The sequence below is a fragment of the Saccostrea cucullata genome, unplaced genomic scaffold (genome assembly GCF_032062105.1).
Source record: "Saccostrea cucullata isolate Sc308-1 unplaced genomic scaffold, CSIRO_AGI_Scuc_v1 ctg933, whole genome shotgun sequence".
Classification (NCBI taxonomy): domain Eukaryota; kingdom Metazoa; phylum Mollusca; class Bivalvia; order Ostreida; family Ostreidae; genus Saccostrea; species Saccostrea cuccullata.
In genome coordinates this window covers 1,988-18,291 of record NW_026940390.1, presented here as the reverse complement: position 1 = coordinate 18,291, position 16,304 = coordinate 1,988, and the positions used below count along the sequence as shown (strand labels likewise).

General features: G+C 33.3%; 1 long non-coding RNA gene across 1 annotated transcript; it reads right to left on the bottom strand.

The window, feature by feature from the left end:
- Positions 1-5,463: 5,463 nt before the first annotated feature.
- Positions 5,464-8,626, bottom strand: LOC134255330 (uncharacterized). The gene is made up of 4 exons (XR_009989517.1): positions 8,585-8,626; positions 7,154-7,207; positions 6,368-6,474; positions 5,464-5,670 (listed from the first exon to the last, which is right to left on the bottom strand). It is a non-coding gene; the product is annotated as an uncharacterized LOC134255330 (long non-coding RNA).
- Positions 8,627-16,304: the final 7,678 nt, after the last annotated feature.

Sequence of the window (16,304 nt, the reverse complement as noted above, 5' to 3'; positions counted from 1 at the left end):
CTGCTCGGCACAAATGATGTGAATAATAAATGACGTCATAATATCATTGCTGATCTCCCTAATGTAGAAATAAAATTTTGATTCGCATAAGTTTACTTTGCTTTAGCTGTCGTGTGAACACAATTTAATTTGCATTATTTTTTTACTTCTCATTAATTAACTGTGAATTAAACTCTCCATGTGAAAAGGGCATAAGGCTCAAGTAAACTTTTCCGACTAAGAAGTGTCTGGCATCTGTTTATCATACATAATGATCCCCAGGTTAAGGATGGGGCCACAATGGAAATCAAAGTTTTACACCAAAATACAAAGGAAAGATCATAAGAAATCTTTGAAGGCCATATGATTAGTCAAGGAAATAGAAAGCATCATCAGTTGGTGTAGATTTAAGCTTCTTCAAATCATGCCCGCTTCCCCTCCCCTTAGGATTAGTTTGGGCCCAGTAGGAATTATTACTTTTTCAATACTGAAAACCAAAGAGCTAAGGTGAGCAATGTGACCCATGGGTCTTTATTTGACCTTCATCATTTCTGTGCAAAATATCCTAGTGTTTTGTTCATTTTGCAAGGTTTTTTTTTTCTCCCCATACTTTGCCGTTATGAAATTGTCAAAAGAAGTTTAAAATATTTTTTTTTTAATTCATGCAAGTTACAAAGGATATTGTGAGAAAATAGGGAGGTTTTATTTTTGATAAAGGGAAACAACTCTTGCAAATGTACATTTTTTATTCATGTAAGAATTTTATGCCAAGTCAGTTCACACAAGAAAAACCCAGTTTGTTGTCACATTGGGAGTCCTCCACTTGTCATAATTATCATGAAGAAACTTTTCCACCCTACCAAGTTTTCCCATGATTATGTGTGTCAATAATTATAAAGACTCTTGTGTCAATAATTATAAAGACTCTTGTGTTTTAATGTTATTTTTCAGGGTTCAGGAACCAAAAATTTGATGTTGGAGTTTGAACTTCACCCTGACAGACTTTGAGCACATCATGAGTTTTAGACCTATATGCATGGACAAAAATCTGGCAGTTGGATGATAAGGAAAACACAGCCGTGATAAATATCAGAGAAATCTCCTTGGAAGAGTGTGCCGGTCTGGACAAAAAGTTGCAATGTGAATAACTTGGAAGAAAAAAAAGAGTCTTGTCAAATTTCAGAGAATTCTTGATGAAAATTGAAGATTGCATGTGTTGTTCCTGTTCCATGAACTTTGTCTTTTTATCATTATTTAACACTTCATTTGAAGTGATGCATTTTGACACATTTTCATTATTGAAATATTTACATTTGATACTCTATTTAACCAGTGGGCCAAGAAAGGTGAATACTCATGTGGAATCATTGTCAGATAGGGTAGATTCAAGTTTGTACATTGTACAAATCATGACCCCCTGGATGTAGAGTGGGGCCACACTGAGAGTTCAAACTTTTAGGAAAAAAGGCCACAGTCAAAAATATATAAGCTTCCTTATTTAGTGTAGGTTCAATTTTGTCAAATCATACCCCTCCCTTTTAGGGGTATGTCAGGACCATTTATGCATTCAAGTTTTTTAGCTCACCTGAGCCGAAGGCTCAAGTGAGCTTTTCTGATCACATTTTGTCCGGCGTCCGTCTGTCCGTCTGTCTGTCCGTCTGTCCGTAAACTTTTCACATTTTCGACTTCTTCTTAAGAACCACTGGGCCAATTTCAACCAAACTTTGCACAAAGCATCCTTGGGTAAAGGGGATTCAAGTTTGTTCAAATGAAGGGCCATGCCCTATTCCAAGGGGAGATAATCATGAATTTGTTAAAAATTAATGGCATTTTTAAAAAATCTTTTTCTCCAGAACCGCTGGGCCAGGAAAAATGAAACTCATGTGGAAGCATCCTCAGGTAGTGTAGATTCAAGTTTGTTCAAATCATGACCCCCGGGGCAAGGGTGGGGCCAAAATGGCCGACCCAAGTTTTACATAGGAATATATAGGAAAAATCTTTAAAAATCTTCTTCTCCAGAACCACTGGGCCAGGAAAGACGAAACTCATGTGGAATCATTCTCAGGTAGTGTAGATTCAAGTTTGTTCAAATCATGACCCCCGGGGCAAGGGTGGGGCCAAAATGGCCGACCCAAGTTTTACATAGGAATATATAGGAAAAATCTTTAAAAATCTTCTTCTCCAGAACCACTGGGCCAGGAAAGATGAAACTCATGTGGAATCATCCTCAGGTAGTGTAGATTCAAGTTTGTTCAAATCATGCCCCCGGGGGTAGGGTGGGGCCAAAATGGCCGACCCAAGTTTTACATAGGAATATATAGGAAAATTTTTTTAAAATCTTCTTCTCAAGAACCACTGAGCCAGGAAAGATGAAACTCATGTGGAATCATCCTCAGGTAGTGCAGATTCAAGTTTGTTCAAATCATGACCCCCGGGGCTAGGGTGGGGCCAAAACGGCCGACCCAAGTTTTACATAAGGAAATATAGGGAAACCTTTTAAAATCTTCTTTTCAAGTACTTCAAAGCTTAATATGATTAGTGATATTTATATGGAATCATCCTCAGGTAGTGTAGATTCTAGTTTGTTCAAATGATGACCGCCTGGAGGGGGGGGGGGGGGGGGGGGGGGAGTAAATTCAAGCCCGATGTGCTCAGGTGAGCGCTGTGGCCCCTGGGCCTCTTGTCAATACTAATCTGATTTTTGCTTTTTTTCTTAGCCACAGTGTGTAGGTGAACCAGTTGGTCCCTGAGCCTCTTGTTAACTCTGTATATTATATATATTTACCAAAATATTGAGGCATTTTTTATTTGAATATTTTGCAATTAGATTTTTTTTAAAAATTTTCCTGAAAGTAATTTGCACATTTATTTTATTTAAAGTTGTTTGGTAATGATGTGTGATTAAATGGATATTAAATTGTGATTTTTTCTGGTGTTCTTTTGGACTTGAATGACAAACATATAATGGAAGGCATGTTGGAAAAGTTGGAGCTCTGTCATATACATGTGATACTTGTAGACCCAAATATTGTTCACCAACATTGGAAATACATGTTCAAAATATGGGAGCTACTATATGGCCTATATATATACTGTATGTGTACTTAAAAATTAAAAAAGTGGGCTCCATATTTATGTCTGATAATCTGTAATCTGTATACATATGCCTTTTAATGAGTTACGCAGTACCTTCACATACATGTACTTGACCTTGAGAGGGAATTCGCACTCAAATCTAGTATTGAAAAAAAAACTTTCTTGCAAGTAGATTTCCAAACAAGATATGTTTGTGAAACATTGATGCCCCAGTATGGCAACATAGTGAAGATTGAGCTTTTCTTAAATGCAAATTTAATATATTGATACCCAAAGTAGGGTCTCCTAACTGGAAATACAATTGTGAAACATGAAAACCCTATCACCATCTGTTCCCAATTTATGGTCAGGCAAAAGTTTTTTCATAAGTACAGAAATCTTCAAGATCAAGGTCATAAGCTCAAAGTTATTGGTATTGAATGAAAGGTCTTGTTACAAAAAATACCTATGGGAAGTAAAAAAGCCCTAGCCCTTACTCTTCAAAAGTTATTGCCAAGGTTAATGTTTTTTCATAAGTCCTGGAATGTCAAGGTCAAAAGGTCAAGGTTTTGGTATCCAATAAAAGGACTTGCCACAGAAAATTCATATGTAAAGTATGGAAGGCTTGGAAGCCTAGCCCTATTACCATTTATAAGTTATTGCTAAGGTTAAAGTTTTTTCACAAGTCAGGAAATCTCCAAGGTCAAAGTTACTGGTATCCAATAAATGATCCTGCCACATGTGAAGTATTGATGCTCTAGCCCTAACTGTTTAAAAATTTTGGTTACATTTTTTTTAAAAGTAAGTCAAACTCTGAGGTCAAGGTCAAAGGTCTAGGTATCAAATGATAGGTCTTGTCACAAGGATTAAAAAACTAAAGTATGAAAGCAATAGCTCGTACCCTTTAATATATTTTGTCAAGGTTTGTTTTTTTTTAAAGTAGGTCAAACTCCAAGGTCAAAGCTCTTGGTATCCAATGAAGGGTCTTCTCATAAAGATTACATGTGTGAAGTATGAAAGCTCTACCCCTTGCAATTCAAAAGTTATTGCCAATGTTAAAGATTTTTACGAAGTTTTGGGGTATATAGTATTTGTCGTGTCCATCTGTCTGTTTGTCCGCAAAAACTTTAACCTTGCCCATAACTTTGATTTGGTAGAGCCATGACTTTCATATTTCACATGTGTATTCCTTGTGACAAGACCTTTCTTTGGGTACCACCAAATGTGACCTTTTGACCTTGGAGTTTTACCCACTTTTACATGAAAAGTTTTAACTTTTACTTTGGCCATATTTTTTAACAGTAGATACCAGGACATTTATACTTCACATATGTGTTTTTTTGTCTAAAAAACTTTCATTGGATACCAACAACCTTGACCCTTTGACCTTGTATATTTCCGTACCTGTGAAAAAAACTTTAACCTTGGCTATAACTTTTGAACGGTAAGGGACGGGGCTTTCATACTTCATATATGTAATCCTTGTGAGAAGACCCTTCATTGGATACCAAGCATTTTGACCCTTTGACCTTAACCTTTAAGTTTGACCTACTTTAAAAATGCAATCCTTGACCATAACTTTTGAAGGGTTAGGGCTGGTGCTTCCATACTTTACACATTTAATCCTTGTGACAAGACCTTTCATTTGATAACAAGAACTTTGACCTTGACCTTGGAGTTTGACATACTTTTAAAAATTTTCAACCTTGGCTATAACTTCTGAATGGTTAGGGCTAGGGCTTCCATACTCTACATAAGTATCCTATGTGGCAAGATTCATTGGATATCAATTACCTTTTGACCTTGGAGATATTTGTACTTATTGAAAGTACTTTAACATTGGACTACTTTCAAATTTCACAATTGTTTTCCAGTGAGAATACCCTACTTTTGGTACCAATTAATTAAATTTGCATTTAAGAAAAGTTTAATCTTTGCTATTTTTTTATTAGTATGTAAATCTCCAAGGTCAAAAGGTCAAAGTTGGTGGTATCCAATGAAAGGTCTTAATACAAAGAATACATATGTGAAATATGAAAGTCATAGCTCCACTAATAAAATCAAAAGGTATGGGCAAGGTTAAAGCTTTTGCAGATAAACAGACAGACAGATGGACATGACAAAAACTATATACCCTCAAAACTTCATTTATGTCACAGGGACCTATGAAATTACTTCGCTATATCTGTAATTCGTTATAACCATACAAAGCACAAAATATAGACTAAGTTATTAATTTATTATATTGTTTCTGGCATTAATTTTTTTTTAATTCACACAATGAGAGAAATGAAATATCTCTAAATTCCAGTCTTATTAGTGTCCTGTTTGTGTGGGATTTTTACCTGCCATTACATGAGAGAAATAATATTCTGCATTCCAGTCTTAAATGCCTAATTGTGTTGGACTATGCTCTCTCAAATTAGATAAACCATCAAGTCAAAAGCTTATAGGCTCAGTGTTGCGGAACTAATAGTACAGAATTAAGTGATAGCAAAAGGTCTAACAGTCTATAAATCCATCTGAATATAATCAATTCTTTCTCCCTCTTCAGATCCTTTTCTCTCCAACAAACTTTTTTTTCAAAGTGGGTTATGACATCATTCATAGGAAGAACTGAAATATAAAAAATCATTATACCACCTGATTCATGATGAATTAAATAACACATAACAAGAGGCCCATGGGCCACAATGCTATCTAGGTCACTTGGTTCTAGTGTTACACAGAATTTAAAAAAAAATGTTCCTTTTTTCAATGAAAAATGACCCAATATTGTGGCTTCACCTTAGCATAAACATTTGTAATGAGGTTTACTTAATCTTAATAACATGTCCTACTGTCCTTCCATCACACTTTGAACCTCATATGCTTATACATATATTTTATAAATAAAAGTTTCTTATTTCTGACCTTGACATTAATTTTTGTTAAATTATGTTAAGTTCGGTTTCAAGAGTTGTTTCAGATATTTTTTATCGAACCTTATATATGTGCAGAAAGTACCAGATACATACTGATGGGATCTATTCAACTTCATAATCATTATTTTATTTGACCTTTCTTTTGACCTTGACCTTTCTTTAAATTAGTGAGTAAAGCTTAGTTTTAAAGAAACTATTCAAGAGATTTTGATTAATCTTCATATGCTTAAACTATAAACATTGATAAGAGCTATTAAGTTGCATGAACATTCATCATGATATTTTAATAAAAATTCATTTCATTTTGAATAGCATTTACAAACTGCGACAAAAAAATCTGCCCCTGTGTTAAATAATTAATTCTTTCTAACCATTACTGTCCTCTTTACCTTTGTCATCCACCATTATTTGAGTGAAAATCTTCTTCTTTCTTTACAACACAGTTTTCTTTCTTTAAAATCTGCAACCCTATAAAAATCAAGACTCTTTGTTGCTCCTGAAATTGTGCAAATAATTCTTTAAAAACTAGAGCATAATTTGTATTTCACATGGTGACAGATGATTGAGTAAAAAATGTAGAAATTCTCAAATTTAGAATCTATAATCTAACTCTTAAAAGCTGTGAATTTAAAAAAAAAACCCAGAGGCGTTAGATCCGCTCGCATACTTGCTACACTAACATCCAGTAACAACATCTCACAGAGGGTCAAGTCAGAGGTCAGATTCTATCATCCCATCAAATTGTCGCCTGCAAAATCACTGAATATTTGTTGAAAGGAATAAGTCTATAGTTGTTACGAATTTTACCTTAGATGTGACCCTCTATGTGATATTGTTAGATGTTAGAGTAGCAAGTATGCGAGCAGATCTAACATTTAACTTTAATTAGATTGACCCAGAGGTGAACATACTTACTGTAAAATCACATATTTTCGTGGGTTCAAACTTTCATGGTTTGAGGAAAAAATTTGGATCCTGGGAATTTGATTTTGTGTCTGAAGAATTGTTGAGTAGTTTTAAGTGTAACACTTTACATTTCGTGATGGACATGAATTTGTGGGTCTCTCTACACCTCGAAAACAACTAAAATTAAATCTCCACGAAAATTTGTGATTTCACAGTAAATATGCAATGTTCATACCCCTTTGAAATAAATGGAAAAGGTTGTCCTTTACCTGGAACTTTTTTTACCATCCCACAGCAGCTCCTTTCTTCAACTTGTGCATAATCTGCAACATAACAGTTATTTCATAAAAATTGTTTTCATCCAATCATAGATAAAATCAGCCAATCAAGACAATTTATCAATAGTCAGACTTTTAACTTAATGTTTTTTGTTAGTTTTTATGTTGTTTAATGTCCCTCTCAAGAATTTTTCATTCATATGGAGACGCCACCATTTGCTGGTGGAGAGCTTTAAATTTATTCTATACTCAGCAATTATGGTCATTGAGCAGTGAGGGACCTTTTTTGTGCCAGCACCTACTGTGACACAGGACCTCGGTTTATACTGTTTTATCTGAATGTAGTAGTCCTGGAAGTTCTAGACACGGATTGCCCTGCTACCTCTGATCACATGGTATATGTCACGCACCTGCTGTGACGTGTACCTATCATCGCACACTTTTTCTGTTACCAGGTGCAGAGTACAGACAAATCTTTTCAGCTCCATCAATATTGTGCATTGTATATAGTAAATTGCATATGAAGGACTGGTCTCCATGTCCCACAGTGGGATTCGAACCCACGACATAAGGATCAACTCTTAACTTTGCAACTGTAGAGCAAACATTCTTATATGGGCAACTCAACTGACCCAAGTCGCAATGTAAATAACAATATTTACATTTGCAAATGTTTTCCTTTATATAACACTACTGAAAGCAATGCGTATCTATAACTGTATAAATACAGGTACGGGGTCAAGAGGTCATAGATGTGCGTATGGATAAACGTTTGACGTAATTTCTCAGTGACGTCATAAAGGGTCGACGCGCGTTCAGTGGATTCCATACATTGGGTTTGAAAAATAATGCATTTTACATGTTAAAAGTCACAATCAGGCAAATATAAAGTATGAATAAGTCATAATTGTAAATATAAGTAATAAGCTATCATTTTAAAACCTCTATCGGGCTATAAATATGGGTCGGTACGAGATTAAATTCATCATAAAGCCCTTCGGGCTTTATGGAATTTAATCTCGTGACCGACCCGTATTTATATCCCGATAGATGTTTAAAAATGATACCTTATTTCTTAAATAGATTTCAATGTAAATAACTTACTTCAGAGAAAATTCAAGTTAAAACTGTAAAGTACAATCTATTATTAATAAACTTAAAAAAATATCTGTTAGTAAATATATACACTATATCATTTAACTTAACGCCACTTTATCTAGATTTGGAACATAAATTCACAATGCAATGGCATGCAATCTCAATCTCCTATACAAAAGTACAGAGGTAATTCGAACTAGTTCTTCCGAAGCTGTCGTTTATAAATAACAGCATACTGACAGCTGATTTCTGAGACATTTCCTTTATCGAATGAATGGAATTCACTTCCTTGTACATTAATATAACAAAATCAATTTTACTTACCGGCAAACCGCCTGCCTTTCACTGGCGCCGTCCTCGGCACTCAGCACTGTTGATACTAGGCAAGCACATGGCCTTAAAAACCACGTGATTGTCTTCGGCAGACAAACGTTTACTTTTTCAAGCGTCCAAATAATAATAATCTTTCCCAAAGAAAATCTGACAAGATTATAATTGTTCAGTACATCAAAATCACAGAAACGTTTGATTTCAAGCGTCTAAATAATAATAATGTTGCAACTTTTTTGGTCGCGATTATTATTGTTGGAGTAAGACAGATTATAATTGTATGATCGATGTGGAATAAAATTGGCATGAAATTGAAGCGAAATAAAAATAATGTGTTCGCTTGGGCAAACATGATTATAATTGTTAAAAGTAAGAATAATTATTATAATTTTGAGGTGAAATAAAAAAAAATGTTTTTAAACATCGACTGACAAGATTATAATCATGAGACGAAAAATTATAATAATGTGTCCACATTGACTGGCAAGATTATTATTGTAAAGTTTGGATCATTATAATTGTAGGACAAAAAAATAATAATGTGTACACATCGACTGACAAGATTATAATCATGAGGCGAAAAATTATAACAATGTGTCTACATATTGACTGGCAAGATTATTATTGTGAAGTGAATCATTATAATTGTAGGATACAATAATAATAATGTGTACACATTTTACAGACAAGATTATAATTGTTGCAGGAAAATATTAATAATGTTGTAAAAAAGCAGGATTTTAAGTTTTGGATGAGATAATTATTTTTGGCATGATTATATAGAAAAAAATAATAATAATGTGGGGGTACCCTACGGCTTTCCATATGGAAAGCCGTAGGGTACCCCACATTATTATTATTATTTTTTCCTATATATCTATACCAAAAATAATTATCTCATCCAAACTTGCTTTTTACAACATTATTTTTATTTTCCTGCAACAATTATAATCTTGTCTGTTTAATGTGTACACATTATTATAATTGTGTCCTACAATTATAATGATTCACTTTACAACAATAATCTTGCCAGTCAATATGTAGACACATTATTATAATTTTTCGCCTCATGATTATAATATCTTGTTAGTCGATGTTTAAAAACATTATTTTTATTTCACCACAAAATTATAATAATTATTCCTACTTTACAATTATAATCTTGTTTGTCCATAAGTACACATTATTTTTATATTTACAATGATAATCTTATTTTTCCATGTATACACATTATTTTTATTTTCAACATGCAATTATAATCTTTTCACTTCATATGTGTGTACAAATTATTTTATTTCGCTTCAATTTTTTTACTTTTATATTTCCACTGAAACAATTGAACAGAATTATTATTTTTATTTCCGCTCAATAATCTTGTTCATCACAGCCATCATCACTGTAGGAATTCGGCTGACCGTAGTATATAATACGGTCATCAAAACATGTCGGCTGAGGTCACCGGTTAGAATTTTTCAGTCAAGATTTTAAACATTTGCCAGGTTATCTGTGTTAATTCTTGCAAAATTTAAAATATACGCTGATAAGAACTTGCTATTGGTTATTATAACTTACTTGAATTTATAGAAATAAAGCTGTAGGACGACCTCAAAGTTTTTGACAATGATGACCGTAACAAAATATTAAGATGACCGTAATATGGATTTTTCCAATGAAGTAGGATGACCGTAATATACATAAATATAATCTAATGTGTTTTCTTTTCTGTTGTAGAGGCAGACATATTATGTTAGTTTTGTGTATAAAAAGACAAAGATGTTAATGTAAATTTGTACCATAGTTATGGCACGCCAAATTCACAAAGAATGAGCTAAACATAGTTTCACAATCGATAAACTAGGTTTATCGCCTGTAAACTATAGTTTTATATATCTATATTTTACATCTGTAAACCATAATTAACGCTATTATCTATGTTTTACAACTGTATACTATACTTAACACCGAAAAAATAATTTGCGATTGCAAAACATAGATTATCTGTTCAATATAGTTTCACTATTTGTAAACTATGGTTTACAATTCTTATCTATAGTTAACGATCTGATAAATATAGTTTCACGATTTGTGAAATTATGATTAACAATTCTTACCTATAGTTTACGATTGTAAATTATAGTTTACAAACGTGAATCTATATTTATCAATAAAATCTAATGTAAACGTTTTATTAAAGACAGATAAATTTAGATTACTATTCGTAAACTATAGTTAACAAATTTTAAATATAGTTTTACAGACGAAAACTTAGTTCACGGTTTGTAAACTATAGTTTACAGTCGATAAACCTATTTTATCAACTGTGAAACTGTGTTTGGCTCATTGTTGTGAATTTGACATGCCACACACTCAACAAAACTTCTAAGTGTTCACTTTAAAAAATGTATTTATTTTAAAACTACTTTATAGAAATCGAATGCAGGCACGTAGCATCGTTTTTGAAAGTGGGGGGGCCAACGTGAGAAAATTTTTTTTTACTTACTTGAAAAAGTTGACAAGCAAAAAAAAAATAATTAAATAAATAAAAAAAAATAAAAAAACCGAAACTTTAAAGTTGCCCAAACTCGAAAATCCTATTTCGTGGGGGGGGGGGGGGGGGGGGGGGTAGTTGGTCAACTTTTTCAAAGCCAACTTACTATCACTTCCGATTTTTTCCTTACAATCCTTGCTATCACTATACAGGTCTGGACGATTTCTAAATATGGAAGTTAACAACGATAACCGAAAGTTGCTATAAATGTACATCAAGTACACGTAATTATTTTTCTGTCCAATCAGACAACAGCATTTTTACACGCCCCAAAACATAACTTAAAAGAACAAAAAGATAACACGTGCTTTTGTTTTTTTCCTCAAAAAGATTTTTTTCAAAAAAATATCTGTAGAAGTAAGATGAAAACTTTTGAAGAATAAGGTATTCCCCACATTTTTAACGTGAACAACCTTGACATTTTTATCTCGCTAAAAAAAAATAATGCACGATAGAATGTAATCGTTTACAGAGGTATAGATCGCACCAACAAGTTTGTATCAAGTTCAATTATAACATTTACCAGAATATATTATATGATGGTAAATATAATTTTGCTTAGCCGTCCGATTTTCATCGATAATGCTTAAATTCCATGTGTATAGATCAACTCACACAAGTGTTTATCGTATGGAGTATACACATATAGTTTTAAATTATCACGGGTTTCATGAGCGCCGAAAACTTAGCTCTGCAGATTTAAATGGGCATAAGGAAAGACTTATAATGTGGAGAAAAGAGAATCCTGTAATTATACATCAATGCGTTTTATCCCAATATCTTACCTCGCATATCAGAAACTGCATGGACTACTAGCTAGTATTCTGTAATAAAAACTCAAAAATAATAAAGACTGATATCTTTTCGATAGAATTTGTATGTCAGGCTCTTAAAACTGAAAATTTGCCGTATTTATATCAATTTTTTAACGTAAGTTAAACTTTTGGGATTGCTACCTCCTAGAGACAGATTTTTTATCACACTTAAAACTTATTCTAAACTTTCAAGTCGTGTTTGTTCACGGTAGAATTGTCATAAATATATTATTATTCCCAAATGCGCATAAAGTTTACTAAAAGTTTGTTCTAAAAAAATCTTTTGAGCAAAAAACTTAAAAACCACGTGTTTTGTTTACTTTCTCATGGGTTTGTCTAAATGCTGTTATCTGATTGGTCAGAAGGATTAGTGACTTGTTTATTCCGTGTATTAATAGCAATTCACAGTTATCGTTCTTGACTTCCTTATTTAGAAATCGTCCAGACCTGCTATACTATAGTTATAAGTGGGGGGGGGGGCCAACCATCCTATCAATGAACATTTACTAAAGTAAAGCTAATGTTGGGGAAAAAAGTGGGGGGGCCAGGCCCCCCCCCCTGCAATGCCCCCCTGGACCCCCGGATACTACGTCCCTGGAATGGTATGATATTTTAAAATTATTACAACAAATGAGTCTTTTCAACAACTTTAGAAAGTAAATAAAGTATCGCCGATGAAAAGCAATGTTCCGAGACGAAGTTTAAAAACAATAAATTTGTACTTTGCGGCACGTGTTTTGTGTAATTTGCATCATTTGTGATCATCATCAAATTAAAAAAATCTGGTTTCACTAAAAACCACAAAACATTGGCAAACTGACCATTGAAAAAGAAGGGTCGTTGGAATGTTTATATCTGGACCATCTTTGCACCACGTTTTACTCAACAAAGTCGGGGACGACATATTGCGATTGTACGCACGATTTTGTTGTCCAGGCTGTTTCTGGCTTGGACAATCTTCCTGAATCTTTTCTCAAAAGACGATCACTGGTTGTAGTTGTGCCATTCAGTGGTCATTCAGTTTCAAAATAGTTACAGTTGCCATGGAAACCTACAAAAAGCGACGAATTTTGTCCGCGATTGTTCTCTCCGGTCCCTTGAACATTCGTCATGAAACTTTTTAAATTTTAGATATTTGTAATTGTAGTTGTGCGATTCGCATTCAAAATTTTCAAATAATCGGCTATTGCCATGGAAACTAGAGGAACGTGAAATTCTTTAACATTAATTTTGGAATCAAAGTACTGAAACGACTGACACGAATTGATGGTTGTCCAAGCCTAGCAAATGGGTATTGTTTTAGTGATACAAAAAAATTAAAGCCTTGTCCGAAATTATCAATAGTTGCCATGGAAATAGGAGAACAGTTCGGGCGACATACGCTATTGCTGGCAATAGTAGACTCTATAGTTATGTCGTCACAAAGGAAGTCGGGGACGACATATTGCGAATGTACGCATGTTTTTGTTGTCCAGGCGGTTTCTCGGAGTTGGCTGGGACAATATTCCTGAAACATTCCTCAAAGGACGATCACTGATGGTAGTTGTACCATGTGGTCATTCAGGTTCGAAATAGCTACCATTGCCATGGAAACCTGTAAAATGCGACGAATTTTATCCGCGAGTGTTCTCTCTGGTCCCTTGATCATACGTCATAATTTTTTTTTATTTTAGTGATTAGTAATTGTGTAATAAAAAAAATGAAAGTCTTGTCCGAAATTATCAATAGTTGCCATGGGAATAGGGGGACAGTTCGGGGCGACATACTCTATTGCTTGCAATAGCAGACTTTCTAGTTGTACTTGTTGTTTAACTTTTAAAAATTAACAAACAGTATCAAAACCCATTTGAGCACATTTTTCTATATGTTGTGCGTCATTTTTCATCGATCACTAAAATAACACAATTTGAAAGTTTTTTTTTAAAAATCAACCAAACCGGAAGTGACCTTGATCTTCGTCTGAGGACAAAATTTCGCGTCACACCAGGTTAAAAAAGTGTTAAATTGTTTTGAAACAATCTTAGAAACATGAAAACACAATTTCAATCGTACGAAAATATAAAAAAAAAAATCGGTGCTCGTGACAGTCTAACATCAGTCCAAGTAGTCTGAATCGGTGCACTTACTTGCTTCACATCCTAGGATATTGACTACAAAGCATCTGTGTGAAGATGCACTGTCAAAACCCGGATCTGAATCCCAGTGAACACATTTGGGATTTTATGAGAAAAGTCAAAGCCCTCCCTTTCCACACAATATCAACGGTTTGGAAAGAACAATACAGTAGGTGTGGCATCAGATGGGTCAATCTCCTATACAGTTTTACATGGTATCCAGCAAATTTTCATTTTGAGGGTACATCTTTTCCTTGACATTTTGCTTAAAACTGTGACGAGATACTTGCATGAAATTTATGCAACATTGAACTTAAATATGTATCATCAACAAGAATGAAAGAAACCATTTATTGTTTGCATTTGTTCTTTATATTTTCAAAAATACATAAGATGAACACTTATAAGTTTGATTCAGTGTACAAAGCATATTTCACCATTTGGAAGCGAAAAAAATCAACATACGTAAGTTAGAACTTAATGCAGAAACTGGAAAAACTATATATAAATCTATATACTAGTACTTTTCTGAAATACAAAAAAAAGAACTCAATAATGGATATACATGTACAGTACGTATAAATGTTGAGAGTAAAAAAAAAATGAAGTTCATGAAAGTAAACGTCATCAGCAATGTGAGTTTGGACGATATCTATGTAAAATAAGGAAAAGAGACAATAACTTATGTTCTTTCTGTAATATGGAAGAAGAAACAATAATACATATTTTATGGGAGTGTGACAATGTATAGACCTTCCTCAACAGTTTTGAAGGATATTGTGAGGAAAGAATAGGGTTACAACTTTCTTTTACAAAGTAAAATTTTATTTTGGGATTTCTAGAAAAAACAAAGATATTCATAACTTGCTGTTCCTATGGGTAAAATATAATATATATACAATGAGATGTTTAGAAAAAAACCTAGATATCAGACTTGTGACTTAACATATTAATTTTTTCTATGAAACTCAAAAATATTAAGCATATAAAAACGGTGACAGAGAGATTTTAGACACCAACTGGAAACAGTGGAATCAATTGCTTTTATATAATGCTATAAAAGGAAATAGTCTTATCTATGTAAAGGAATTAACATGCCATCTCTCTCTCTTTCTTCTTTTTTCTCTCCCCCCCCCTCTCTCTAAAAAACAATCTGTAATATATTAAATTGTGTATTATGAATTATGAAACAGAATGTGTAAAATAAATCAAGAATTAAAAAAAAGAGTTTGGACAAGATGCTGAGACTAACACAGAAAGCAGTGAAATTTAGTGTTCTTTCTGATGTTATCAGGAAAATGGAAGAAATTATAATTAGTCGTTTGGACGACTTTTGTGCATTAATGAAATTCATCAAAACATGGCAACATTGCACTTCACTTGTTGCTTGATATCGGCCAGTTCTATAATCAAAGGACGGCTTATAACATGAGATATAGTGATGAGTCACTGTCATTTTAGGCAACAGTTGCAAAACTGTTTGAAGGGCGAGGTTTGTCTTTTTTTTTTCAGAGAAAGACTAAGGCTTACAATGTAGTGATCGTCGCAATATTAATATTATTCCTGAAGAATGCAAAATAAACTTTGATAGTCGTAATTATTAATCAATATTTTTATATGAATAATGTGTATGATAATGCAGGAAAAAAAATAAAATAAGGTCGAAGAGAAGTGTTACTTTTTCAAAATATTTTCATAAATACCTTCAAGTTGTTTAACATTCTAAATCAACCGTGGTTTCTCTTATCAATAATTATTAAATCAATCATATTTAAAAACGTTTCGGTTCTTTTTTATGCCCTCCATACTAATAAGTATATAGATCTTTGTAATGTAATCTGTATTGAACATCTAGTACTGATATTGAATAAGATATTTTCGTCTCGATTGATTTTGTACATATACTACGGTCATCTCTATAATTATATTACGGTCGTCATCTACTTTGTTGAATGTGGTTATTACGGTCATCATTGTCAAAAACTTTGAGGTCGTCCTACAGCTTTATTTCTATGAATTCAAGTAAGTTATAATAACCAATAGTAAGTTCTCTTTAGCGTACATTTAAATTTTGCAAGAATTAACACAGATAACCTGGCAAATGTTTAAAATCTTGACTGAAAAATTCTAACCGGTGACCTCAGCCGACATGTTTTGATGACCGTAGTATATACTACGGTCAGCCGCTTTCCTACAGTGATCATACAATAATTATAATCTGTGGTACTCCAACAACA